The sequence below is a fragment of the Carassius gibelio genome, chromosome A19 (assembly GCF_023724105.1).
Source record: "Carassius gibelio isolate Cgi1373 ecotype wild population from Czech Republic chromosome A19, carGib1.2-hapl.c, whole genome shotgun sequence".
In the NCBI taxonomy this organism is placed as follows: Eukaryota; Metazoa; Chordata; class Actinopteri; order Cypriniformes; family Cyprinidae; genus Carassius; species Carassius gibelio.
The window spans coordinates 2,216,438-2,242,670 of NC_068389.1; the positions used below are offsets into that span (position 1 = coordinate 2,216,438).

Consider the following 26,233-nt stretch of genomic DNA (forward strand, 5'->3'; position numbering starts at 1 on the left):
AGTACATGGATGGGAGACTGCCTGGGAATATCAGGTGCTTTAAATTTTTGGATATTTTTCACGAATTATATAATAATCTTGCAAAAAAAAAAAAAAAAAAAAAAAAAAAAAAGAGTCAATGCCCGATCTCTGAATCTTAGCAGGTTTAGGTCTGGTTAGTACTTGGATGAGAGACCGCCAAGGAATACCAGGTGCTTTAAGCTTTTGGAATTTTTTCACTTAGTATATAATAAATTTGGCAAAAAATAGAGTCAATGCCCGATCTCTGAATATAAGCAGGTTTGGGCCAGGTTAGTACATGGATGGGAGACTGCCTGGGAATACCAGGTGCTTTAAATTTTTGGATATTTTTCACAAATTATATAATAATCTTGCAAAAAAAAAAAAAAAATAGAGTCAATGCCCGATCTCTGAATCTTAGCAGGTTAAGGTCTGGTTAGTACTTGAATGATAGACCGCCAAGGAATACCAGGTGCTTTAAGCTTTTGGAATTTTTTCACTTAGTATATAATAAATTTGGCAAAAAATAGAGTCAATGCCCGATCTCTGAATATAAGCAGGTTTGGGCCAGGTTAGTACTTGGATGAGAGACCGCCTAGGAATACCAGGTGCTTTAAGCTTTTGGGGTTTCTTTCCTACTTTTATAATGTACTGGCGAGTAGATTGGCTGATCTTTAAATAGCCTTCTCTTTGCAGCAGTCTTCGCTTATGGCCATACCAGCCTGGCTATGCCCGATCTTGTCTGATCTCGGAAGCTAAGCAGGTTTGGGCCTGGTTAGTGCCTGGATGGGAGACCGACTGAGAATGCCAGGTACTCTAAGCTATTTTGAAATTTTTCACTTAGTATATAATAATTTTGCCAAAAAATAGAGTCAATGCCCGATCTCTGAACATAAGCAGGTTTGGGCCAGGTAAGTACTTGGATGAGAGACCGCCTGGGAATGCCAGGTACTCTAAGCTATTTTGAAATTTTTCACTTAGTATATAATAATTTTGCCAAAAAATAGAGTCAATGCCCGATCTCTGAATATAAGCAGGTTTGCGCCAGGTTAGTACATGGATGGGAGACTGCCTGGGAATATCAGGTGCTTTAAATTTTTGGATATTTTTTCACGAATTATATAATAATCTTGCAAAAAAAAAAAAAAAAAAAAAGAGAGTCAATGCCCGATCTCTGAATCTTAGCAGGTTTAGGTCTGGTTAGTACTTGGATGAGAGACCGCCAAGGAATACCAGGTGCTTTAAGCTTTTGGAATTTTTTCACTTAGTATATAATAAATTTGGCAAAAAATAGAGTCAATGCCCGATCTCTGAATATAAGCAGGTTTGGGCCAGGTTAGTAAATGGATGGGAGACTGCCTGGGAATACCAGGTGCTTTAAATTTTTGGATATTTTTCACGAATTATATAATATTCTTGCAAAAAAAAAAAAAAGAAGAAGTCAATGCCCGATCTCTGAATCTTAGCAGGTTAAGGTCTGGTTAGTACTTGAATGATAGACCGCCAAGGAATACCAGGTGCTTTAAGCTTTTGGAATTTTTTCACTTAGTATATAATAAATTTGGCAAAAAATAGAGTCAATGCCCGATCTCTGAATATAAGCAGGTTTGGGCCAGGTTAGTACTTGGATGAGAGACCGCCTAGGAATACCAGGTGCTTTAAGCTTTTGCGGTTTCTTTCCTACTTTTATAATGTACTGGCGAGTAGATTGGCTGATCTTTAAATAGCCTTCTCTTTGCAGCAGTCTTCGCTTATGGCCATACCAGCCTGGCTATGCCCGACCTTGTCTGATCTTGGAAGCTAAGCAGGTTTGGGCCTGGTTAGTGCCTGGATGGGAGACCGCCTGGGAATGCCAGGTACTCTAAGCTGTTTTGAAATTTTTCACTTAGTATATAATAATTTTGCCAAAAAATAGAGTCAATGCCCGATCTCTGAATATAAGCAGGTTTGCGCCAGGTTAGTACATGGATGGGAGACTGCCTGGGAATATCAGGTGCTTTAAATTTTTGGATATTTTTCACGAATTATATAATAATCTTGCAAAAAAAAAAAAAAAAAAAAAAGAGTCAATGCCCGATCTCTGAATCTTAGCAGGTTTAGGTCTGGTTAGTACTTGGATGAGAGACCGCCAAGGAATACCAGGTGCTTTAAGCTTTTGGAATTTTTTCACTTAGTATATAATAAATTTGGCAAAAAATAGAGTCAATGCCCGATCTCTGAATATAAGCAGGTTTGGGCCAGGTTAGTACATGGATGGGAGACTGCCTGGGAATACCAGGTGCTTTAAATTTTTGGATATTTTTCACAAATTATATAATAATCTTGCAAAAAAAAAAAAAAAAATAGAGTCAATGCCCGATCTCTGAATCTTAGCAGGTTAAGGTCTGGTTAGTACTTGAATGATAGACCGCCAAGGAATACCAGGTGCTTTAAGCTTTTGGAATTTTTTCACTTAGTATATAATAAATTTGGCAAAAAATAGAGTCAATGCCCGATCTCTGAATATAAGCAGGTTTGGGCCAGGTTAGTACTTGGATGAGAGACGGCCTAGGAATACCAGGTGCTTTAAGCTTTTGGGGTTTCTTTCCTACTTTTATAATGTACTGGCGAGTAGATTGGCTGATCTTTAAATAGCCTTCTCTTTGCAGCAGTCTTCGCTTATGGCCATACCAGCCTGGCTATGCCCGATCTTGTCTGATCTCGGAAGCTAAGCAGGTTTGGGCCTGGTTAGTGCCTGGATGGGAGACCGACTGAGAATGCCAGGTACTCTAAGCTATTTTGAAATTTTTCACTTAGTATATAATAATTTTGCCAAAAAATAGAGTCAATGCCCGATCTCTGAATATAAGCAGGTTTGCGCCAGGTTAGTACATGGATGGGAGACTGCCTGGGAATATCAGGTGCTTTAAATTTTTTGATATTTTTCACGAATTATATAATAATCTTGCAAAAAAAAAAAAAAAAAAAGAAGAAGTCAATGCCCGATCTCTGAATCTTAGCAGGTTAAGGTCTGGTTAGTGCTTGAATGATAGACCGCCAAGGAATACCAGGTGCTTTAAGCTTTTGGAATTTTTTCACTTAGTATATAATAAATTTGGCAAAAAATAGAGTCAATGCCCGATCTCTGAATATAAGCAGGTTTGGGCCAGGTAAGTACTTGGATGAGAGACCGCCTGGGAATGCCAGGTACTCTAAGCTATTTTGAAATTTTTCACTTAGTATATAATAATTTTGCCAAAAAATAGAGTCAATGCCCGATCTCTGAATATAAGCAGGTTTGCGCCAGGTTAGTACATGGATGGGAGACTGCCTGGGAATATCAGGTGCTTTAAATTTTTGGATATTTTTTCACGAATTATATAATAATCTTGCAAAAAAAAAAAAAAAAAAAAAGAGAGTCAATGCCCGATCTCTGAATCTTAGCAGGTTTAGGTCTGGTTAGTACTTGGATGAGAGACCGCCAAGGAATACCAGGTGCTTTAAGCTTTTGGAATTTTTTCACTTAGTATATAATAAATTTGGCAAAAAATAGAGTCAATGCCCGATCTCTGAATATAAGCAGGTTTGGGCCAGGTTAGTACATGGATGGGAGACTGCCTGGGAATACCAGGTGCTTTAAATTTTTGGATATTTTTCACGAATTATATAATATTCTTGCAAAAAAAAAAAAAAGAAGAAGTCAATGCCCGATCTCTGAATCTTAGCAGGTTAAGGTCTGGTTAGTACTTGAATGATAGACCGCCAAGGAATACCAGGTGCTTTAAGCTTTTGGAATTTTTTCACTTAGTATATAATAAATTTGGCAAAAAATAGAGTCAATGCCCGATCTCTGAATATAAGCAGGTTTGGGCCAGGTTAGTACTTGGATGAGAGACCGCCTAGGAATACCAGGTGCTTTAAGCTTTTGCGGTTTCTTTCCTACTTTTATAATGTACTGGCGAGTAGATTGGCTGATCTTTAAATAGCCTTCTCTTTGCAGCAGTCTTCGCTTATGGCCATACCAGCCTGGCTATGCCCGACCTTGTCTGATCTTGGAAGCTAAGCAGGTTTGGGCCTGGTTAGTGCCTGGATGGGAGACCGCCTGGGAATGCCAGGTACTCTAAGCTATTTTGAAATTTTTCACTTAGTATATAATAATTTTGCCAAAAAATAGAGTCAATGCCCGATCTCTGAATATAAGCAGGTTTGCGCCAGGTTAGTACATGGATGGGAGACTGCCTGGGAATATCAGGTGCTTTAAATTTTTGGATATTTTTCACGAATTATATAATAATCTTGCAAAAAAAAAAAAAAAAAAAAAAGAGTCAATGCCCGATCTCTGAATCTTAGCAGGTTTAGGTCTGGTTAGTACTTGGATGAGAGACCGCCAAGGAATACCAGGTGCTTTAAGCTTTTGGAATTTTTTCACTTAGTATATAATAAATTTGGCAAAAAATAGAGTCAGTGCCCGATCTCTGAATATAAGCAGGTTTGGGCCAGGTTAGTACATGGATGGGAGACTGCCTGGGAATACCAGGTGCTTTAAATTTTTGGATATTTTTAACAAATTATATAATAATCATGCAAAAAAAAAAAAAAAAAGAAGAAGTCAATGCCCGATCTCTGAATCTTAGCAGTTTAAGGTCTGGTTAGTACTTGAATGATAGACCGCCAAGGAATACCAGGTGCTTTAAGCTTTTGGAATTTTTTCACTTAGTATATAATAAATTTGCCAAAAAATAGAGTCAATGCCCAATCTCTGAATATAAGCAGGTTTGGGCCAGGTTAGTACTTGGATGAGAGACCGCCTAGGAATACCAGGTGCTTTAAGCTTTTGGGGTTTCTTTCCTACTTTTATAATGTACTGGCGAGTAGATTGGCTGATCTTTAAATAGCCTTCTCTTTGCAGCAGTCTTCGCTTATGGCCATACCAGCCTGGCTATGCCCGATCTTGTCTGATCTCGTAAGCTAAGCAGGTTTGGGCCTGGTTAGTGCCTGGATGGGAGACAGCCTGGGAATACCAGGTACTGTAAGCTTTTTTGAAAATTTTCACTTAGTATATAATAATTTTGCCAAAAAATAGAGTCAATGCCCGATCTCTGAATATAAGCAGGTTTGCGCCAGGTTAGTACATGGATGGGAGACTGCCTGGGAATATCAGGTGCTTTACATTTTTGGATATTTTTCATGAATTATATAATATTCTTGCAAAAAAAAAAAAAAAAAAAGAGTCAATGCCCGATCTCTGAATCTTAGCAGATTTAGGTCTGGTTAGTACTTGGATGAGAGACCGCCAAGGAATACCAGGTGCTTTAAGCTTTTGGAATTTTTTCACTTAGTATATAATAAATTTGGCAAAAAATAAAGTCAATGCCCGATCTCTGAATATAAGCAGGTTTGGGCCAGGTTAGTACATGGATGGGAGACTGCCTGGGAATACCAGGTGCTTTAAATTTTTGGATTTTTTTCACGAATTATATAATAATCTTGCAAAAAAAAAAAAAAAGAAGAAGTCAATGCCCGATCTCTGAATCTTAGCAGGTTAAGGTCTGGTTAGTACTTGAATGATAGACCGCCAAGGAATACCAGGTGCTTTAAGCTTTTGGAATTTTTTCACTTAGTATATAATAAATTTGGCAAAAAATAGAGTCAATGCCCGATCTCTGAATATAAGCAGGTTTGGGCCAGGTTAGTACTTGGATGAGAGACCGCCTAGGAACACCAGGTGCTTTAAGCTTTTGGGGTTTCTTTCCTACTTTTATAATGTACTGGCGAGTAGATTGGCTGATCTTTAAATAGCCTTCTCTTTGCAGCAGTCTTCGCTTATGGCCATACCAGCCTGGCTATGCCCGATCTTGTCTGATCTCGGAAGCTAAGCAGGTTTGGGCCTGGTTAGTGCCTGGATGGGAGACCGCCTGGGAATGCCAGGTACTCTAAGCTATTTTGAAATTTTTCACTTAGTATATAATAATTTTGCCAAAAAATAGAGTCAATGCCCGATCTCTGAATATAAGCAGGTTTGCGCCAGGTTAGTACATGGATGGGAGACTGCCTGGGAATATCAGGTGCTTTAAATTTTTGGATATTTTTCACGAATTATATAATATTCTTGCAAAAAAAAAAAAAAAAAAAAGAGTCAATGCCCGATCTCTGAATCTTAGCAGGTTTAGGTCTGGTTAGTACTTGGATGAGAGACCGCCAAGGAATACCAGGTGCTTTAAGCTTTTGGAATTTTTTCACTTAGTATATAATAAATTTGGCAAAAAATAGAGTCAATGCCTGATCTCTGAATATAAGCAGGTTTGGGCCAGGTTAGTACATGGATGGGAGACTGCCTGGGAATACCAGGTGCTTTAAATTTTTGGATATTTTTAACAAATTATATAATAATCTTGCAAAAAAAAAAAAAAAAAGAAGAAGTCAATGCCCGATCTCTGAATCTTAGCAGGTTTGGGCCAGGTTAGTACTTGGATGAGAGACCGCCTAGGAATACCAGGTGCTTTAAGCTTTTGGGGTTTCTTTCCTACTTTTATAATGTACTGGCGAGTAGATTGGCTGATCTTTAAATAGCCTTCTCTTTGCAGCAGTCTTCGCTTATGGCCATACCAGCCTGGCTATGCCCGATCTTGTCTGATCTTGGAAGCTAAGCAGGTTTGGGCCTGGTTAGTGCCTGGATGGGAGACCGCCTGGGAATGCCAGGTACTCTAAGCTATTTTGAAATTTTTCACTTAGTATATAATAATTTTGCCAAAAAATAGAGTCAATGCCCGATCTCTGAATATAAGCAGGTTTGCGCCAGGTTAGTACATGGATGGGAGACTGCCTGGGAATATCAGGTGCTTTAAATTTTTGGATATTTTTCACGAATTATATAATATTCTTGCAAAAAAAAAAAAAAAGAAGAAGTCAATGCCCGATCTCTGAATCTTAGCAGGTTAAGGTCTGGTTAGTACTTGAATGATAGACCGCCAAGGAATACCAGGTGCTTTAAGCTTTTGGAATTTTTTCACTTAGTATATAATAAATTTGGCAAAAAATAGAGTCAATGCCCGATCTCTGAATATAAGCAGGTTTGGGCCAGGTTAGTACTTGGATGAGAGACCGCCTAGGAATACCAGGTGCTTTAAGCTTTTGGGGTTTCTTTCCTACTTTTATAATGTACTGGCGAGTAGATTGGCTGATCTTTAAATAGCCTTCTCTTTGCAGCAGTCTTCGCTTATGGCCATACCAGCCTGGCTATGCCCGACCTTGTCTGATCTTGGAAGCTAAGCAGGTTTGGGCCTGGTTAGTGCCTGGATGGGAGACCGCCTGGGAATGCCAGGTACTCTAAGCTATTTTGAAATTTTTCACTTAGTATATAATAATTTTGCCAAAAAATAGAGTCAATGCCCGATCTCTGAATATAAGCAGGTTTGCGCCAGGTTAGTACATGGATGGGAGACTGCCTGGGAATATCAGGTGCTTTAAATTTTTTGATATTTTTCACGAATTATATAATAATCTTGCAAAAAAAAAAAAAAAAAAAAAGAGTCAATGCCCGATCTCTGAATCTTAGCAGGTTTAGGTCTGGTTAGTACTTGGATGAGAGACCGCCAAGGAATACCAGGTGCTTTAAGCTTTTGGAATTTTTTCACTTAGTATATAATAAATTTGGCAAAAAATAGAGTCAGTGCCCGATCTCTGAATATAAGCAGGTTTGGGCCAGGTTAGTACATGGATGGGAGACTGCCTGGGAATACCAGGTGCTTTAAATTTTTGGATATTTTTAACAAATTATATAATAATCTTGCAAAAAAAAAAAAAAAAAAAAGAAGTCAATGCCCGATCTCTGAATCTTAGCAGTTTAAGGTCTGGTTAGTACTTGAATGATAGACCGCCAAGGAATACCAGGTGCTTTAAGCTTTTGGAATTTTTTCACTTAGTATATAATAAATTTGGCAAAAAATAGAGTCAATGCCCGATCTCTGAATATAAGCAGGTTTGGGCCAGGTTAGTACTTGGATGAGAGACCGCCTAGGAATACCAGGTGCTTTAAGCTTTTGGGGTTTCTTTCCTACTTTTATAATGTACTGGCGAGTAGATTGGCTGATCTTTAAATAGCCTTCTCTTTGCAGCAGTCTTCGCTTATGGCCATACCAGCCTGGCTATGCCCGATCTTGTCTGATCTCGTAAGCTAAGCAGGTTTGGGCCTGGTTAGTGCCTGGATGGGAGACAGCCTGGGAATACCAGGTACTGTAAGCTTTTTTGAAAATTTTCACTTAGTATATAATAATTTTGCCAAAAAATAGAGTCAATGCCCGATCTCTGAATATAAGCAGGTTTGCGCCAGGTTAGTACATGGATGAGAGACCGCCTAGGAATACCAGGTGCTTTAAGCTTTTGGGGTTTCTTTCCTACTTTTATAATGTACTGGCGAGTAGATTGGCTGATCTTTAAATAGCCTTCTCTTTGCAGCAGTCTTCGCTTATGGCCATACCAGCCTGGCTATGCCCGATCTTGTCTGATCTCGTAAGCTAAGCAGGTTTGGGCCTGGTTAGTGCCTGGATGGGAGACAGCCTGGGAATACCAGGTACTGTAAGCTTTTTTGAAATTTTTCACTTAGTATATAATAATTTTGCCAAAAAATAGAGTCAATGCCCGATCTCTGAATATAAGCAGGTTTGCGCCAGGTTAGTACATGGATGGGAGACTGCCTGGGAATATCAGGTGCTTTACATTTTTGGATATTTTTCATGAATTATATAATATTCTTGCAAAAAAAAAAAAAAAAAAAAGAGTCAATGCCCGATCTCTGAATCTTAGCAGATTTAGGTCTGGTTAGTACTTGGATGAGAGACCGCCAAGGAATACCAGGTGCTTTAAGCTTTTGGAATTTTTTCACTTAGTATATAATAAATTTGGCAAAAAATAGACTCAATGCCTGATCTCTGAATATAAGCAGGTTTGCGCCAGGTTAGTACATGGATGGGAGACTGCCTGGGAATACCAGGTGCTTTAAATTTTTGGATATTTTTCACAAATTATATAATATTCTTGCAAAAAAAAAAAAAAAAAAGAGTCAATGCCCGATCTCTGAATCTTAGCAGATTTAGGTCTGGTTAGTACTTGGATGAGAGACCGCCAAGGAATACCAGGTGCTTTAAGCTTTTGGAATTTTTTCACTTAGTATATAATAAATTTGGCAACAAATAGAGTCAATGCCCGATCTCTGAATATAAGCAGGTTTGGGCCAGGTTAGTACATGGATGGGAGACCGCCTGGGAATGCCAGGTACTCTAAGCTATTTTGAAATTTTTCACTTAGTATATAATAATTTTGCCAAAAAATAGAGTCAATGCCCGATCTCTGAATATAAGCAGGTTTGCGCCAGGTTAGTACATGGATGGGAGACTGCCTGGGAATATCAGGTGCTTTAAATTTTTGGATATTTTTCACGAATTATATAATAATCTTGCAAAAAAAAAAAAAAAAAAAAAGAGTCAATGCCCGATCTCTGAATCTTAGCAGGTTTAGGTCTGGTTAGTACTTGGATGAGAGACCGCCAAGGAATACCAGGTGCTTTAAGCTTTTGGAATTTTTTCACTTAGTATATAATAAATTTGGCAAAAAATAGAGTCAGTGCCCGATCTCTGAATATAAGCAGGTTTGGGCCAGGTTAGTACATGGATGGGAGACTGCCTGGGAATACCAGGTGCTTTAAATTTTTGGATATTTTTAACAAATTATATAATAATCTTGCAAAAAAAAAAAAAAAAAAAGAAGAAGTCAATGCCCGATCTCTGAATCTTAGCAGTTTAAGGTCTGGTTAGTACTTGAATGATAGACCGCCAAGGAATACCAGGTGCTTTAAGCTTTTGGAATTTTTTCACTTAGTATATAATAAATTTGGCAAAAAATAGAGTCAATGCCCGATCTCTGAATATAAGCAGGTTTGGGCCAGGTTAGTACTTGGATGAGAGACCGCCTAGGAATACCAGGTGCTTTAAGCTTTTGGGGTTTCTTTCCTACTTTTATAATGTACTGGCGAGTAGATTGGCTGATCTTTAAATAGCCTTCTCTTTGCAGCAGTCTTCGCTTATGGCCATACCAGCCTGGCTATGCCCGATCTTGTCTGATCTCGTAAGCTAAGCAGGTTTGGGCCTGGTTAGTGCCTGGATGGGAGACAGCCTGGGAATACCAGGTACTGTAAGCTTTTTTGAAAATTTTCACTTAGTATATAATAATTTTGCCAAAAAATAGAGTCAATGCCCGATCTCTGAATATAAGCAGGTTTGCGCCAGGTTAGTACATGGATGGGAGACTGCCTGGGAATATCAGGTGCTTTACATTTTTGGATATTTTTCACGAATTATATAATATTCTTGCAAAAAAAAAAAAAAAAAAAAAAAAGCCAATGCCCGATCTCTGAATCTTAGCAGGTTTAGGTCTGGTTAGTACTTGGATGAGAGACCGCCAAGGAATACCAGGTGCTTTAAGCTTTTGGAATTTTTTCACTTAGTATATAATAAATTTGGCAAAAAATAGAGTCAATGCCTGATCTCTGAATATAAGCAGGTTTGCGCCAGGTTAGTACATGGATGGGAGACTGCCTGGGAATACCAGGTGCTTTAAATTTTTGGATATTTTTCACGAATTATATAATAATCTTGCAAAAAAAAAAAAAAAAAGAGTCAATGCCCGATCTCTGAATTTTAGCAGGTTTAGGTCTAGTTAGTACTTGGATGAGAGACCGCCAAGGAATACCAGGTGCTTTAAGCTTTTGGAATTTTTTCACTTAGTATATAATAAATTTGGCAAAAAATAGAGTCAATGCCTGATCTCTGAATATAAGCAGGTTTGGGCCAGGTTAGTACATGGATGGGAGACTGCCTGGGAATACCAGGTGCTTTAAATTTTTGGATATTTTTCACGAATTATATAATAATCTTGCAAAAAAAAAAAAAAAAGAAGAAGTCAATGCCCGATCTCTGAATCTTAGCAGGTTAAGGTCTGGTTAGTACTTGAATGATAGACCGCCAAGGAATACCAGGTGCTTTAAGCTTTTGAAATTTTTTCACTTAGTATATAATAAATTTGGCAAAAAATAGAGTCAATGCCCGATCTCTGAATATAAGCAGGTTTGGGCCAGGTTAGTACTTGGATGAGAGACCGCCTAGGAATACCAGGTGCTTTAAGCTTTTGGGGTTTCTTTCCTACTTTTATAATGTACTGGCGAGTAGATTGGCTGATCTTTAAATAGCCTTCTCTTTGCAGCAGTCTTCGCTTATGGCCATACCAGCCTGGCTATGCCCGATCTTGTCTGATCTCGGAAGCTAAGCAGGTTTGGGCCTGGTTAGTGCCTGGATGGGAGACCGCCTGGGAATACCAGGTACTGTAAGCTTTTTTGAAATTTTTCACTTAGTATATAATAATTTTGCCAAAAAATAGAGTCAATGCCCGATCTCTGAATATAAGCAGGTTTGCGCCAGGTTAGTACATGGATGGGAGACTGCCTGGGAATATCAGGTGCTTTAAATTTTTGGATATTTTTCACGAATTATATAATATTCTTGCAAAAAAAAAAAAAAAAAAAAAAAGAGTCAATGCCCGATCTCTGAATCTTAGCAGGTTTAGGTCTGGTTAGTACTTGGATGAGAGACCGCCAAGGAATACCAGGTGCTTTAAGCTTTTGGAATTTTTTCACTTAGTATATAATAAATTTGGCAAAAAATAGAGTCAATGCCTGATCTCTGAATATAAGCAGGTTTGGGCCAGGTTAGTACATGGATGGGAGACTGCCTGGGAATACCAGGTGCTTTAAATTTTTGGATATTTTTCACAAATTATATAATAATCTTGCAAAAAAAAAAAAAAAAGAGTCAATGCCTGATCTCTGAATTTTAGCAGGTTTAGGTCTAGTTAGTACTTGGATGAGAGACCGCCAAGGAATACCAGGTGCTTTAAGCTTTTGGAATTTTTTCACTTAGTATATAATAAATTTGGCAAAAAATAGAGTCAATGCCCGATCTCTGAATATAAGCAGGTTTGGGCCAGGTTAGTACATGGATGGGAGACTGCCTGGGAATACCAGGTGCTTTAAATTTTTGGATATTTTTCACAAATTATATAATAATCTTGCAAAAAAAAAAAAAAAAAGAAGAAGTCAATGCCCGATCTCTGAATCTTAGCAGGTTAAGGTCTGGTTAGTACTTGAATGATAGACCGCCAAGGAATACCAGGTGCTTGAAAAAAAGAAATTTTTCACTTAGTATATAATAATTTTGCCAAAAAATAGAGTCAATGCCCGATCTCTGAATATAAGCAGGTTTGCGCCAGGTTAGTACATGGATGGGAGACTGCCTGGGAATATCAGGTGCTTTAAATTTTTGGATATTTTTCACGAATTATATGATAATCTTGCAAAAAAAAAAAAAAAAAAAGAGTCAATGCCCGATCTCTGAATCTTAGCAGGTTTAGGTCTGGTTAGTACTTGGATGAGAGACCGCCAAGGAATACCAGGTGCTTTAAGCTTTTGGAATTTTTTCACTTAGTATATAATAAATTTGGCAAAAAATAGAGTCAGTGCCCGATCTCTGAATATAAGCAGGTTTGGGCCAGGTTAGTACATGGATGGGAGACTGCCTGGGAATACCAGGTGCTTTAAATTTTTGGATATTTTTAACAAATTATATAATAATCTTGCAAAAAAAAAAAAAAAAAGAAGAAGTCAATGCCCGATCTCTGAATCTTAGCAGGTTTGGGCCAGGTTAGTACTTGGATGAGAGACCGCCTAGGAATACCAGGTGCTTTAAGCTTTTGGGGTTTCTTTCCTACTTTTATAATGTACTGGCGAGTAGATTGGCTGATCTTTAAATAGCCTTCTCTTTGCAGCAGTCTTCGCTTATGGCCATACCAAAAAAGAAGAAGTCAATGCCCGATATCTGAATCTTAGCAGTTTAAGGTCTGGTTAGTACTTGAATGATAGACCGCCAAGGAATACCAGGTGCTTTAAGCTTTTGGAATTTTTTCACTTAGTATATAATAAATTTGGCAAAAAATAGAGTCAATGCCCGATCTCTGAATATAAGCAGGTTTGGGCCAGGTTAGTACTTGGATGAGAGACCGCCTAGGAATACCAGGTGCTTTAAGCTTTTGGGGTTTCTTTCCTACTTTTATAATGTACTGGCGAGTAGATTGGCTGATCTTTAAATAGCCTTCTCTTTGCAGCAGTCTTCGCTTATGGCCATACCAGCCTGGCTATGCCCGATCTTGTCTGATCTCGTAAGCTAAGCAGGTTTGGGCCTGGTTAGTGCCTGGATGGGAGACAGCCTGGGAATACCAGGTACTGTAAGCTTTTTTGAAATTTTTCACTTAGTATATAATAATTTTGCCAAAAAATAGAGTCAATGCCCGATCTCTGAATATAAGCAGGTTTGCGCCAGGTTAGTACATGGATGGGAGACTGCCTGGGAATATCAGGTGCTTTACATTTTTGGATATTTTTCATGAATTATATAATATTCTTGCAAAAAAAAAAAAAAAAAAAAGAGTCAATGCCCGATCTCTGAATCTTAGCAGATTTAGGTCTGGTTAGTACTTGGATGAGAGACCGCCAAGGAATACCAGGTGCTTTAAGCTTTTGGAATTTTTTCACTTAGTATATAATAAATTTGGCAAAAAATAGACTCAATGCCTGATCTCTGAATATAAGCAGGTTTGCGCCAGGTTAGTACATGGATGGGAGACTGCCTGGGAATACCAGGTGCTTTAAATTTTTGGATATTTTTCACAAATTATATAATATTCTTGCAAAAAAAAAAAAAAAAAAGAGTCAATGCCCGATCTCTGAATCTTAGCAGATTTAGGTCTGGTTAGTACTTGGATGAGAGACCGCCAAGGAATACCAGGTGCTTTAAGCTTTTGGAATTTTTTCACTTAGTATATAATAAATTTGGCAAAAAATAGAGTCAATGCCCGATCTCTGAATATAAGCAGGTTTGGGCCAGGTTAGTACATGGATGGGAGACTGCCTGGGAATACCAGGTGCTTTAAATTTTTGGATATTTTTCACGAATTATATAATATTCTTGCAAAAAAAAAAAAAGAAGAAGTCAATGCCCGATCTCTGAATCTTAGCAGGTTAAGGTCTGGTTAGTACTTGAATGATAGACCGCCAAGGAATACCAGGTGCTTTAAGCTTTTGGAATTTTTTCACTTAGTATATAATAAATTTGGCAAAAAATAGAGTCAATGCCCGATCTCTGAATATAAGCAGGTTTGGGCCAGGTTAGTACTTGGATGAGAGACCGCCTAGGAATACCAGGTGCTTTAAGCTTTTGGGGTTTCTTTCCTACTTTTATAATGTACTGGCGAGTAGATTGGCTGATCTTTAAATAGCCTTCTCTTTGCAGCAGTCTTCGCTTATGGCCATACCAGCCTGGCTATGCCCGATCTTGTCTGATCTTGGAAGCTAAGCAGGTTTGGGCCTGGTTAGTGCCTGGATGGGAGACCGCCTGGGAATGCCAGGTACTCTAAGCTATTTTGAAATTTTTCACTTAGTATATAATAATTTTGCCAAAAAATAGAGTCAATGCCCGATCTCTGAATATAAGCAGGTTTGGGCCAGGTTAGTACATGGATGGGAGACTGCCTGGGAATATCAGGTGCTTTAATTTTTTGGATATTTTTCACGAATTATATAATAATCTTGCAAAAAAAAAAAAAAAAAAAAAAAGAGTCAATGCCCGATCTCTGAATCTTAGCAGGTTTAGGTCTGGTTAGTACTTGGATGAGAGACCGCCAAGGAATACCAGGTGCTTTAAGCTTTTGGAATTTTTTCACTTAGTATATAATAAATTTGGCAAAAAATAGAGTCAGTGCCCGATCTCTGAATATAAGCAGGTTTGGGCCAGGTTAGTACATGGATGGGAGACTGCCTGGGAATACCAGGTGCTTTAAATTTTTGGATATTTTTAACAAATTATATAATAATCTTGCAAAAAAAAAAAAAAAAAAGAAGAAGTCAATGCCCGATATCTGAATCTTAGCAGTTTAAGGTCTGGTTAGTACTTGAATGATAGACCGCCAAGGAATACCAGGTGCTTTAAGCTTTTGGAATTTTTTCACTTAGTATATAATAAATTTGGCAAAAAATAGAGTCAATGCCCGATCTCTGAATATAAGCAGGTTTGGGCCAGGTTAGTACTTGGATGAGAGACCGCCTAGGAATACCAGGTGCTTTAAGCTTTTGGGGTTTCTTTCCTACTTTTATAATGTACTGGCGAGTAGATTGGCTGATCTTTAAATAGCCTTCTCTTTGCAGCAGTCTTCGCTTATGGCCATACCAGCCTGGCTATGCCCGATCTTGTCTGATCTCGTAAGCTAAGCAGGTTTGGGCCTGGTTAGTGCCTGGATGGGAGACAGCCTGGGAATACCAGGTACTGTAAGCTTTTTTGAAAATTTTCACTTAGTATATAATAATTTTGCCAAAAAATAGAGTCAATGCCCGATCTCTGAATATAAGCAGGTTTGCGCCAGGTTAGTACATGGATGAGAGACCGCCTAGGAATACCAGGTGCTTTAAGCTTTTGGGGTTTCTTTCCTACTTTTATAATGTACTGGCGAGTAGATTGGCTGATCTTTAAATAGCCTTCTCTTTGCAGCAGTCTTCGCTTATGGCCATACCAGCCTGGCTATGCCCGATCTTGTCTGATCTCGTAAGCTAAGCAGGTTTGGGCCTGGTTAGTGCCTGGATGGGAGACAGCCTGGGAATACCAGGTACTGTAAGCTTTTTTGAAATTTTTCACTTAGTATATAATAATTTTGCCAAAAAATAGAGTCAATGCCCGATCTCTGAATATAAGCAGGTTTGCGCCAGGTTAGTACATGGATGGGAGACTGCCTGGGAATATCAGGTGCTTTACATTTTTGGATATTTTTCATGAATTATATAATATTCTTGCAAAAAAAAAAAAAAAAAAAAGAGTCAATGCCCGATCTCTGAATCTTAGCAGATTTAGGTCTGGTTAGTACTTGGATGAGAGACCGCCAAGGAATACCAGGTGCTTTAAGCTTTTGGAATTTTTTCACTTAGTATATAATAAATTTGGCAAAAAATAGACTCAATGCCTGATCTCTGAATATAAGCAGGTTTGCGCCAGGTTAGTACATGGATGGGAGACTGCCTGGGAATACCAGGTGCTTTAAATTTTTGGATATTTTTCACAAATTATATAATATTCTTGCAAAAAAAAAAAAAAAAAAGAGTCAATGCCCGATCTCTGAATCTTAGCAGATTTAGGTCTGGTTAGTACTTGGATGAGAGACCGCCAAGGAATACCAGGTGCTTTAAGCTTTTGGAATTTTTTCACTTAGTATATAATAAATTTGGCAACAAATAGAGTCAATGCCCGATCTCTGAATATAAGCAGGTTTGGGCCAGGTTAGTACATGGATGGGAGACTGCCTGGGAATACCAGGTGCTTTAAATTTTTGGATATTTTTCACGAATTATATAATATTCTTGCAAAAAAAAAAAAAAAAGAAGAAGTCAATGCCCGATCTCTGAATCTTAGCAGGTTAAGGTCTGGTTAGTACTTGAATGATAGACCGCCAAGGAATACCAGGTGCTTTAAGCTTTTGGAATTTTTTCACTTAGTATATAATAAATTTGGCAAAAAATAGAGTCAATGCCCGATCTCTGAATATAAGCAGGTTTGGGCCAGGTTAGTACTTGGATGAGAGACCGCCTAGGAATACCAGGTGCTTTAAGCTTTTGGGGTTTCTTTCCTACTTTTATAATGTACTGGCGAGTAGATTGGCTGATCTTTAAATAGCCTTCTCTTTGCAGCAGTCTTCGCTTATGGCCATACCAGCCTGGCTATGCCCGACCTTGTCTGATCTTGGAAGCTAAGCAGGTTTGGGCCTGGTTAGTGCCTGGATGGGAGACCGCCTGGGAATGCCAGGTACTCTAAGCTATTTTGAAATTTTTCACTTAGTATATAATAATTTTGCCAAAAAATAGAGTCAATGCCCGATCTCTGAATATAAGCAGGTTTGCGCCAGGTTAGTACATGGATGGGAGACTGCCTGGGAATATCAGGTGCTTTAAATTTTTGGATATTTTTCACGAATTATATAATAATCTTGCAAAAAAAAAAAAAAAAAAAAAGAGTCAATGCCCGATCTCTGAATCTTAGCAGGTTTAGGTCTGGTTAGTACTTGGATGAGAGACCGCCAAGGAATACCAGGTGCTTTAAGCTTTTGGAATTTTTTCACTTAGTATATAATAAATTTGGCAAAAAATAGAGTCAGTGCCCGATCTCTGAATATAAGCAGGTTTGGGCCAGGTTAGTACATGGATGGGAGACTGCCTGGGAATACCAGGTGCTTTAAATTTTTGGATATTTTTAACAAATTATATAATAATCTTGCAAAAAAAAAAAAAAAAAAGAAGAAGTCAATGCCCGATCTCTGAATCTTAGCAGTTTAAGGTCTGGTTAGTACTTGAATGATAGACCGCCAAGGAATACCAGGTGCTTTAAGCTTTTGGAATTTTTTCACTTAGTATATAATAAATTTGGCAAAAAATAGAGTCAATGCCCGATCTCTGAATATAAGCAGGTTTGGGCCAGGTTAGTACTTGGATGAGAGACCGCCTAGGAATACCAGGTGCTTTAAGCTTTTGGGGTTTCTTTCCTACTTTTATAATGTACTGGCGAGTAGATTGGCTGATCTTTAAATAGCCTTCTCTTTGCAGCAGTCTTCGCTTATGGCCATACCAGCCTGGCTATGCCCGATCTTGTCTGATCTCGTAAGCTAAGCAGGTTTGGGCCTGGTTAGTGCCTGGATGGGAGACAGCCTGGGAATACCAGGTACTGTAAGCTTTTTTGAAAATTTTCACTTAGTATATAATAATTTTGCCAAAAAATAGAGTCAATGCCCGATCTCTGAATATAAGCAGGTTTGCGCCAGGTTAGTACATGGATGGGAGACTGCCTGGGAATATCAGGTGCTTTACATTTTTGGATATTTTTCACGAATTATATAATATTCTTGCAAAAAAAAAAAAAAAAAAAAAAAAGTCAATGCCCGATCTCTGAATCTTAGCAGGTTTAGGTCTGGTTAGTACTTGGATGAGAGACCGCCAAGGAATACCAGGTGCTTTAAGCTTTTGGAATTTTTTCACTTAGTATATAATAAATTTGGCAAAAAATAGAGTCAATGCCTGATCTCTGAATATAAGCAGGTTTGCGCCAGGTTAGTACATGGATGGGAGACTGCCTGGGAATACCAGGTGCTTTAAATTTTTGGATATTTTTCACGAATTATATAATAATCTTGCAAAAAAAAAAAAAAAAAGAGTCAATGCCCGATCTCTGAATTTTAGCAGGTTTAGGTCTAGTTAGTACTTGGATGAGAGACCGCCAAGGAATACCAGGTGCTTTAAGCTTTTGGAATTTTTTCACTTAGTATATAATAAATTTGGCAAAAAATAGAGTCAATGCCCGATCTCTGAATATAAGCAGGTTTGGGCCAGGTTAGTACATGGATGGGAGACTGCCTGGGAATACCAGGTGCTTTAAATTTTTGGATATTTTTCACGAATTATATAATAATCTTGCAAAAAAAAAAAAAAAAAGAAGAAGTCAATGCCCGATCTCTGAATCTTAGCAGGTTAAGGTCTGGTTAGTACTTGAATGATAGACCGCCAAGGAATACCAGGTGCTTTAAGCTTTTGAAATTTTTTCACTTAGTATATAATAAATTTGGCAAAAAATAGAGTCAATGCCCGATCTCTGAATATAAGCAGGTTTGGGCCAGGTTAGTACTTGGATGAGAGACCGCCTAGGAATACCAGGTGCTTTAAGCTTTTGGGGTTTCTTTCCTACTTTTATAATGTACTGGCGAGTAGATTGGCTGATCTTTAAATAGCCTTCTCTTTGCAGCAGTCTTCGCTTATGGCCATACCAGCCTGGCTATGCCCGATCTTGTCTGATCTCGGAAGCTAAGCAGGTTTGGGCCTGGTTAGTGCCTGGATGGGAGACCGCCTGGGAATACCAGGTACTGTAAGCTTTTTTGAAATTTTTCACTTAGTATATAATAATTTTGCCAAAAAATAGAGTCAATGCCCGATCTCTGAATATAAGCAGGTTTGCGCCAGGTTATTACATGGATGGGAGACTGCCTGGGAATATCAGGTGCTTTAAATTTTTGGATATTTTTCACGAATTATATAATATTCTTGCAAAAAAAAAAAAAAAAAAAAAAAGAGTCAATGCCCGATCTCTGAATCTTAGCAGGTTTAGGTCTGGTTAGTACTTGGATGAGAGACCGCCAAGGAATACCAGGTGCTTTAAGCTTTTGGAATTTTTTCACTTAGTATATAATAAATTTGGCAAAAAATAGAGTCAATGCCTGATCTCTGAATATAAGCAGGTTTGGGCCAGGTTAGTACATGGATGGGAGACTGCCTGGGAATACCAGGTGCTTTAAATTTTTGGATATTTTTCACAAATTATATAATAATCTTGCAAAAAAAAAAAAAAAAGAGTCAATGCCTGATCTCTGAATTTTAGCAGGTTTAGGTCTAGTTAGTACTTGGATGAGAGACCGCCAAGGAATACCAGGTGCTTTAAGCTTTTGGAATTTTTTCACTTAGTATATAATAAATTTGGCAAAAAATAGAGTCAATGCCCGATCTCTGAATATAAGCAGGTTTGGGCCAGGTTAGTACATGGATGGGAGACTGCCTGGGAATACCAGGTGCTTTAAATTTTTGGATATTTTTCACAAATTATATAATAATCTTGCAAAAAAAAAAAAAAAAAGAAGAAGTCAATGCCCGATCTCTGAATCTTAGCAGGTTAAGGTCTGGTTAGTACTTGAATGATAGACCGCCAAGGAATACCAGGTGCTTGAAAAAAAGAAATTTTTCACTTAGTATATAATAATTTTGCCAAAAAATAGAGTCAATGCCCGATCTCTGAATATAAGCAGGTTTGCGCCAGGTTAGTACATGGATGGGAGACTGCCTGGGAATATCAGGTGCTTTAAATTTTTGGATATTTTTCACGAATTATATGATAATCTTGCAAAAAAAAAAAAAAAAAAAGAGTCAATGCCCGATCTCTGAATCTTAGCAGGTTTAGGTCTGGTTAGTACTTGGATGAGAGACCGCCAAGGAATACCAGGTGCTTTAAGCTTTTGGAATTTTTTCACTTAGTATATAATAAATTTGGCAAAAAATAGAGTCAGTGCCCGATCTCTGAATATAAGCAGGTTTGGGCCAGGTTAGTACATGGATGGGAGACTGCCTGGGAATACCAGGTGCTTTAAATTTTTGGATATTTTTAACAAATTATATAATAATCTTGCAAAAAAAAAAAAAAAAAGAAGAAGTCAATGCCCGATCTCTGAATCTTAGCAGGTTTGGGCCAGGTTAGTACTTGGATGAGAGACCGCCTAGGAATACCAGGTGCTTTAAGCTTTTGGGGTTTCTTTCCTACTTTTATAATGTACTGGCGAGTAGATTGGCTGATCTTTAAATAGCCTTCTCTTTGCAGCAGTCTTCGCTTATGGCCATACCAAAAAAGAAGAAGTCAATGCCCGATCTCTGAATCTTAGCAGTTTAAGGTCTGGTTAGTACTTGAATGATAGACCGCCAAGGAATACCAGGTGCTTTAAGCTTTTGGAATTTTTTCACTTAGTATATAATAAATTTGGCAAAAAATAGAGTCAATGCCCGATCTCTGAATATAAGCAGGTTTGGGCCAGGTTAGTACTTGGATGAGAGACCGCCTAGGAATACCAGGTGCTTTAAGCTTTTGGGGTTTCTTTCCTACTTTTATAATGTACTGGCGAGTAGATTGGCTGATCTTTAAATAGCCTTCTCTTTGCAGCAGTCTTCGCTTATGGCCATACCAGCCTGGCTATGCCCGATCTTGTCTGATCTCGTAAGCTAAGCAGGTTTGGGCCTGGTTAGTGCCTGGATGGGAGACAGCCTGGGAATACCAGGTACTGTAAGCTTTTTTGAAAATTTTCACTTAGTATATAATAATTTTGCCAAAAAATAGAGTCAATGCCCGATCTCTGAATATAAGCAGGTTTGCGCCAGGTTAGTACATGGATGGGAGACTGCCTGGGAATATCAGGTGCTTTACATTTTTGGATATTTTTCACGAATTATATAATATTCTTGCAAAAAAAAAAAAAAAAAAAAAAAAAGTCAATGCCCGATCTCTGAATCTTAGCAGGTTTAGGTCTGGTTAGTACTTGGATGAGAGACCGCCAAGGAATACCAGGTGCTTTAAGCTTTTGGAATTTTTTCACTTAGTATATAATAAATTTGGCAAAAAATAGAGTCAATGCCTGATCTCTGAATATAAGCAGGTTTGCGCCAGGTTAGTACATGGATGGGAGACTGCCTGGGAATACCAGGTGCTTTAAATTTTTGGATATTTTTCACGAATTATATAATAATCTTGCAAAAAAAAAAAAAAAAGAGTCAATGCCCGATCTCTGAATTTTAGCAGGTTTAGGTCTAGTTAGTACTTGGATGAGAGACCGCCAAGGAATACCAGGTGCTTTAAGCTTTTGGAATTTTTTCACTTAGTATATAATAAATTTGGCAAAAAATAGAGTCAATGCCCGATCTCTGAATATAAGCAGGTTTGGGCCAGGTTAGTACATGGATGGGAGACTGCCTGGGAATACCAGGTGCTTTAAATTTTTGGATATTTTTCACGAATTATATAATAATCTTGCAAAAAAAAAAAAAAAAAGAAGAAGTCAATGCCCGATCTCTGAATCTTAGCAGGTTAAGGTCTGGTTAGTACTTGAATGATAGACCGCCAAGGAATACCAGGTGCTTTAAGCTTTTGAAATTTTTTCACTTAGTATATAATAAATTTGGCAAAAAATAGAGTCAATGCCCGATCTCTGAATATCAGCAGGTTTGGGCCAGGTTAGTACTTGGATGAGAGACCGCCTAGGAATACCAGGTGCTTTAAGCTTTTGGGGTTTCTTTCCTACTTTTATAATGTACTGGCGAGTAGATTGGCTGATCTTTAAATAGCCTTCTCTTTGCAGCAGTCTTCGCTTATGGCCATACCAGCCTGGCTATGCCCGATCTTGTCTGATCTCGGAAGCTAAGCAGGTTTGGGCCTGGTTAGTGCCTGGATGGGAGACCGCCTGGGAATACCAGGTACTGTAAGCTTTTTTGAAATTTTTCACTTAGTATATAATAATTTTGCCAAAAAATAGAGTCAATGCCCGATCTCTGAATATAAGCAGGTTTGCGCCAGGTTATTACATGGATGGGAGACTGCCTGGGAATATCAGGTGCTTTAAATTTTTGGATATTTTTCACGAATTATATAATATTCTTGCAAAAAAAAAAAAAAAAAAAAAAAAGAGTCAATGCCCGATCTCTGAATCTTAGCAGGTTTAGGTCTGGTTAGTACTTGGATGAGAGACCGCCAAGGAATACCAGGTGCTTTAAGCTTTTGGAATTTTTTCACTTAGTATATAATAAATTTGGCAAAAAATAGAGTCAATGCCTGATCTCTGAATATAAGCAGGTTTGGGCCAGGTTAGTACATGGATGGGAGACTGCCTGGGAATACCAGGTGCTTTAAATTTTTGGATATTTTTCACAAATTATATAATAATCTTGCAAAAAAAAAAAAAAAGAGTCAATGCCTGATCTCTGAATTTTAGCAGGTTTAGGTCTAGTTAGTACTTGGATGAGAGACCGCCAAGGAATACCAGGTGCTTTAAGCTTTTGGAATTTTTTCACTTAGTATATAATAAATTTGGCAAAAAATAGAGTCAATGCCCGATCTCTGAATATAAGCAGGTTTGGGCCAGGTTAGTACATGGATGGGAGACTGCCTGGGAATACCAGGTGCTTTAAATTTTTGGATATTTTTCACAAATTATATAATAATCTTGCAAAAAAAAAAAAAAAAGAAGAAGTCAATGCCCGATCTCTGAATCTTAGCAGGTTAAGGTCTGGTTAGTACTTGAATGATAGACCGCCAAGGAATACCAGGTGCTTGAAAAAAAGAAATTTTTCACTTAGTATATAATAATTTTGCCAAAAAATAGAGTCAATGCCCGATCTCTGAATATAAGCAGGTTTGCGCCAGGTTAGTACATGGATGGGAGACTGCCTGGGAATATCAGGTGCTTTAAATTTTTGGATATTTTTCACGAATTATATGATAATCTTGCAAAAAAAAAAAAAAAAAAAGAGTCAATGCCCGATCTCTGAATCTTAGCAGGTTTAGGTCTGGTTAGTACTTGGATGAGAGACCGCCAAGGAATACCAGGTGCTTTAAGCTTTTGGAATTTTTTCACTTAGTATATAATAAATTTGGCAAAAAATAGAGTCAGTGCCCGATCTCTGAATATAAGCAGGTTTGGGCCAGGTTAGTACATGGATGGGAGACTGCCTGGGAATACCAGGTGCTTTAAATTTTTGGATATTTTTAACAAATTATATAATAATCTTGCAAAAAAAAAAAAAAAAAAGAAGAAGTCAATGCCCGATCTCTGAATCTTAGCAGGTTTGGGCCAGGTTAGTACTTGGATGAGAGACCGCCTAGGAATACCAGGTGCTTTAAGCTTTTGGGGTTTCTTTCCTACTTTTATAATGTACTGGCGAGTAGATTGGCTGATCTTTAAATAGCCTTCTCTTTGCAGCAGTCTTCGCTTATGGCCATACCAAAAAAGAAGAAGTCAATGCCCGATATCTGAATCTTAGCAGTTTAAGGTCTGGTTAGTACTTGAATGATAGACCGCCAAGGAATACCAGGTGCTTTAAGCTTTTGGAATTTTTTCACTTAGTATATAATAAATTTGGCAAAAAATAGAGTCAATGCCCGATCTCTGAATATAAGCAGGTTTGGGCCAGGTTAGTACTTGGATGAGAGACCGCCTAGGAATACCAGGTGCTTTAAGCTTTTGGGGTTTCTTTCCTACTTTTATAATGTACTGGCGAGTAGATTGGCTGATCTTTAAATAGCCTTCTCTTTGCAGCAGTCTTCGCTTATGGCCATACCAGCCTGGCTATGCCCGATCTTGTCTGATCTCGTAAGCTAAGCAGGTTTGGGCCTGGTTAGTGCCTGGATGGGAGACAGCCTGGGAATACCAGGTACTGTAAGCTTTTTTGAAATTTTTCACTTAGTATATAATAATTTTGCCAAAAAATAGAGTCAATGCCCGATCTCTGAATATAAGCAGGTTTGCGCCAGGTTAGTACATGGATGGGAGACTGCCTGGGAATATCAGGTGCTTTACATTTTTGGATATTTTTCATGAATTATATAATATTCTTGCAAAAAAAAAAAAAAAAAAAGAGTCAATGCCCGATCTCTGAATCTTAGCAGATTTAGGTCTGGTTAGTACTTGGATGAGAGACCGCCAAGGAATACCAGGTGCTTTAAGCTTTTGGAATTTTTTCACTTAGTATATAATAAATTTGGCAAAAAATAGACTCAATGCCTGATCTCTGAATATAAGCAGGTTTGCGCCAGGTTAGTACATGGATGGGAGACTGCCTGGGAATACCAGGTGCTTTAAATTTTTGGATATTTTTCACAAATTATATAATATTCTTGCAAAAAAAAAAAAAAAAAAAGAGTCAATGCCCGATCTCTGAATCTTAGCAGATTTAGGTCTGGTTAGTACTTGGATGAGAGACCGCCAAGGAATACCAGGTGCTTTAAGCTTTTGGAATTTTTTCACTTAGTATATAATAAATTTGGCAAAAAATAGAGTCAATGCCCGATCTCTGAATATAAGCAGGTTTGGGCCAGGTTAGTACATGGATGGGAGACTGCCTGGGAATACCAGGTGCTTTAAATTTTTGGATATTTTTCACAAATTATATAATATTCTTGCAAAAAAAAAAAAAGAAGAAGTCAATGCCCGATCTCTGAATCTTAGCAGGTTAAGGTCTGGTTAGTACTTGAATGATAGACCGCCAAGGAATACCAGGTGCTTTAAGCTTTTGGAATTTTTTCACTTAGTATATAATAAATTTGGCAAAAAATAGAGTCAATGCCCGATCTCTGAATATAAGCAGGTTTGGGCCAGGTTAGTACTTGGATGAGAGACCGCCTAGGAATACCAGGTGCTTTAAGCTTTTGGGGTTTCTTTCCTACTTTTATAATGTACTGGCGAGTAGATTGGCTGATCTTTAAATAGCCTTCTCTTTGCAGCAGTCTTCGCTTATGGCCATACCAAAAAAGAAGAAGTCAATGCCCGATCTCTGAATCTTAGCAGTTTAAGGTCTGGTTAGTACTTGAATGATAGACCGCCAAGGAATACCAGGTGCTTTAAGCTTTTGGAATTTTTTCACTTAGTATATAATAAATTTGGCAAAAAATAGAGTCAATGCCCGATCTCTGAATATAAGCAGGTTTGGGCCAGGTTAGTACTTGGATGAGAGACCGCCTAGGAATACCAGGTGCTTTAAGCTTTTGGGGTTTCTTTCCTACTTTTATAATGTACTGGCGAGTAGATTGGCTGATCTTTAAATAGCCTTCTCTTTGCAGCAGTCTTCGCTTATGGCCATACCAGCCTGGCTATGCCCGATCTTGTCTGATCTCGTAAGCTAAGCAGGTTTGGGCCTGGTTAGTGCCTGGATGGGAGACAGCCTGGGAATACCAGGTACTGTAAGCTTTTTTGAAAATTTTCACTTAGTATATAATAATTTTGCCAAAAAATAGAGTCAATGCCCGATCTCTGAATATAAGCAGGTTTGCGCCAGGTTAGTACATGGATGGGAGACTGCCTGGGAATATCAGGTGCTTTACATTTTTGGATATTTTTCACGAATTATATAATATTCTTGCAAAAAAAAAAAAAAAAAAAAAAAAGTCAATGCCCGATCTCTGAATCTTAGCAGGTTTAGGTCTGGTTAGTACTTGGATGAGAGACCGCCAAGGAATACCAGGTGCTTTAAGCTTTTGGAATTTTTTCACTTAGTATATAATAAATTTGGCAAAAAATAGAGTCAATGCCTGATCTCTGAATATAAGCAGGTTTGCGCCAGGTTAGTACATGGATGGGAGACTGCCTGGGAATACCAGGTGCTTTAAATTTTTGGATATTTTTCACGAATTATATAATAATCTTGCAAAAAAAAAAAAAAAAGAGTCAATGCCCGATCTCTGAATTTTAGCAGGTTTAGGTCTAGTTAGTACTTGGATGAGAGACCGCCAAGGAATACCAGGTGCTTTAAGCTTTTGGAATTTTTTCACTTAGT

General features: G+C 38.1%; 3 non-coding genes and 20 pseudogenes across 3 annotated transcripts; all 23 read left to right on the forward strand.

The window, feature by feature from the left end:
* Positions 1 to 704: 704 nt before the first annotated feature.
* Positions 705 to 823, forward strand: LOC127937081 (uncharacterized; annotated as a pseudogene).
* A 926-nt stretch (positions 824 to 1,749) lies between these two features.
* On the forward strand, positions 1,750 to 1,868 carry LOC127937296 (uncharacterized; annotated as a pseudogene).
* A 788-nt stretch (positions 1,869 to 2,656) lies between these two features.
* LOC127937082 (uncharacterized) lies at positions 2,657 to 2,775 on the forward strand (annotated as a pseudogene).
* A 1,212-nt stretch (positions 2,776 to 3,987) lies between these two features.
* On the forward strand, positions 3,988 to 4,106 carry LOC127937297 (uncharacterized; annotated as a pseudogene).
* Positions 4,107 to 4,896: 790 nt separating this feature from the next.
* LOC127937146 (uncharacterized) lies at positions 4,897 to 5,015 on the forward strand (annotated as a pseudogene).
* Positions 5,016 to 5,800: 785 nt separating this feature from the next.
* Positions 5,801 to 5,919, forward strand: LOC127936100 (uncharacterized; annotated as a pseudogene).
* Positions 5,920 to 6,571: 652 nt separating this feature from the next.
* Positions 6,572 to 6,690, forward strand: LOC127936807 (uncharacterized; annotated as a pseudogene).
* Positions 6,691 to 7,193: 503 nt separating this feature from the next.
* On the forward strand, positions 7,194 to 7,312 carry LOC127937298 (uncharacterized; annotated as a pseudogene).
* A 789-nt stretch (positions 7,313 to 8,101) lies between these two features.
* On the forward strand, positions 8,102 to 8,220 carry LOC127937147 (uncharacterized; annotated as a pseudogene).
* Positions 8,221 to 8,441: 221 nt separating this feature from the next.
* Positions 8,442 to 8,560, forward strand: LOC127937148 (uncharacterized; annotated as a pseudogene).
* A 1,492-nt stretch (positions 8,561 to 10,052) lies between these two features.
* LOC127937149 (uncharacterized) lies at positions 10,053 to 10,171 on the forward strand (annotated as a pseudogene).
* A 1,069-nt stretch (positions 10,172 to 11,240) lies between these two features.
* LOC127937730 (5S ribosomal RNA) lies at positions 11,241 to 11,359 on the forward strand. Its single transcript, XR_008148511.1, has one exon. It is a non-coding gene; the product is annotated as a 5S ribosomal RNA (ribosomal RNA).
* Positions 11,360 to 13,193: 1,834 nt separating this feature from the next.
* Positions 13,194 to 13,312, forward strand: LOC127937150 (uncharacterized; annotated as a pseudogene).
* A 1,065-nt stretch (positions 13,313 to 14,377) lies between these two features.
* LOC127936808 (uncharacterized) lies at positions 14,378 to 14,496 on the forward strand (annotated as a pseudogene).
* A 792-nt stretch (positions 14,497 to 15,288) lies between these two features.
* On the forward strand, positions 15,289 to 15,407 carry LOC127937152 (uncharacterized; annotated as a pseudogene).
* A 221-nt stretch (positions 15,408 to 15,628) lies between these two features.
* Positions 15,629 to 15,747, forward strand: LOC127937153 (uncharacterized; annotated as a pseudogene).
* A 1,068-nt stretch (positions 15,748 to 16,815) lies between these two features.
* LOC127937300 (uncharacterized) lies at positions 16,816 to 16,934 on the forward strand (annotated as a pseudogene).
* A 790-nt stretch (positions 16,935 to 17,724) lies between these two features.
* On the forward strand, positions 17,725 to 17,843 carry LOC127937154 (uncharacterized; annotated as a pseudogene).
* Positions 17,844 to 18,913: 1,070 nt separating this feature from the next.
* Positions 18,914 to 19,032, forward strand: LOC127937731 (5S ribosomal RNA). The gene has a single exon (XR_008148512.1). It is a non-coding gene; the product is annotated as a 5S ribosomal RNA (ribosomal RNA).
* A 1,834-nt stretch (positions 19,033 to 20,866) lies between these two features.
* LOC127937155 (uncharacterized) lies at positions 20,867 to 20,985 on the forward strand (annotated as a pseudogene).
* Positions 20,986 to 22,055: 1,070 nt separating this feature from the next.
* On the forward strand, positions 22,056 to 22,174 carry LOC127937732 (5S ribosomal RNA). The gene has a single exon (XR_008148513.1). It is a non-coding gene; the product is annotated as a 5S ribosomal RNA (ribosomal RNA).
* Positions 22,175 to 24,008: 1,834 nt separating this feature from the next.
* Positions 24,009 to 24,127, forward strand: LOC127937156 (uncharacterized; annotated as a pseudogene).
* Positions 24,128 to 25,528: 1,401 nt separating this feature from the next.
* Positions 25,529 to 25,647, forward strand: LOC127937158 (uncharacterized; annotated as a pseudogene).
* Positions 25,648 to 26,233: the final 586 nt, after the last annotated feature.